This window comes from Spermophilus citellus, assembly GCF_964194105.1.
Source record: "Spermophilus citellus genome assembly, chromosome: 2".
NCBI classification, from domain to species: Eukaryota; Metazoa; Chordata; class Mammalia; order Rodentia; family Sciuridae; genus Spermophilus; species Spermophilus citellus.
Window position 1 is genome coordinate 38,079,503 of NC_138183.1, and position 1,372 is coordinate 38,080,874.

A 1,372-nucleotide genomic window follows, 5' to 3' on the forward strand; every position below is an offset into this window, starting at 1 on the left:
CCACTTCAGTTGGCTATCCCACATGTTAAACATTCCTAGAGACACCCTCATTGACACACCTGTAATTCTCTTAATCTTTGGCATCTCCTAATCAAATCACTTGACAATTCAAATTAACCATTACACCAACTTTCATGTATAAGCAAAATACTAAAATTTCTGATTTGGGAGAAATAAAATACAGTGAGAAGTTTTCCCTTCATCTCTAACTGTAAAAATCCCTTTTGCCTGTTTATTTGAACCATCTCTATTCATGCAATTTAATGAGCCCTCAGAAGAATTTACACATTTTTTTTTACAGAATTCACATCTACATCAGTAAACTGCCAGTCCTTTTATATTTTCAGTGCCTTATCAAAATATGGGTAATAAAATTCTTCATTCTGTGAGGCAGGAAGATGTTTTCTAAGAACTTTTTTGGATGATGAAGATATAGTATCTAGGAAGGACATCTCAAATTCCATTAGAAGGTCACCACATTGATTAGGACTTTTTGCAAATGGCAGGCCATATCCAATAATTCTTTTTCTCATGCCAGATTTTACAATATCATTTATTGTTATAGGTATGTTTCTTCCATTCAGTGTAGGCACATTAATTGAACAGCCACACAATGTCTCCCATAAACTAATTTTAGCATTATAAATTATATTTGATTTATCTCTTTTAAATTTGGGGTGATCTTTGTCTTTAATAATAAAAACAGTGTATGCCAGAATATTATTTGGTGTTTCATCTTCTTCCCTTGGAAAAGTAAATTTTGGTGCCTTCTTTCAACCCTTTTTTAATTTCAATGGTGAGGATTTTGTCCTCAAATCTATAATTCCTTCCATCAGGGTTTACCCTTTTCTAAGAACTGTTTGGTACAAGCATTGTATATTTCTTCAAGTGATACTCTAAATTCATGAATAACTGAAGGATATTGTTTGAGATGGGATGGCCCCACAGAATTCCTGATTCTTGAATATCCATTCATGCTGAATCCCAAGGCACTAAAAAGATCTCCATCTATTTGCATTTTTTCAGAATATCTACCACCACACATCTGTCTTCCAAAGAAGATTTCCAAGGGGTTGGAACCTCCGAAAAATGCTGCAAATGTGGCATGAGTATTACCACAAAAGGTGTACTGGAAGGTACCTCCTGCTCCTCCTTTTGACCCTTTTTCCCCAAACTGATTATATATTTCCCTCTTTTTAGGATCGCTCAACATTTCATAAGCTTCTGTGACCTCTTTAAATTTTTGCTCTGCTTGAGGAGATTTGTTCTTGTCCAGATGAAATTTGAGGGCTTATTTTTGGTAAGCCTTTTTAATATCTTCATCTGAAGCTCCTTTTTTAATTCCCCAAATGCAATAATACTCTTTCCCCAT

At 34.5% G+C, this 1,372-nt stretch overlaps 1 pseudogene across 1 annotated transcript; it reads right to left on the reverse strand.

Annotated features, from left to right (window-relative positions):
* Nucleotides 1–335: 335 nt before the first annotated feature.
* On the reverse strand, nt 336–1,372 carry LOC308641497 (dnaJ homolog subfamily B member 4-like; annotated as a pseudogene). Its single transcript has one exon. The product of its transcript is annotated as a dnaJ homolog subfamily B member 4-like (transcript).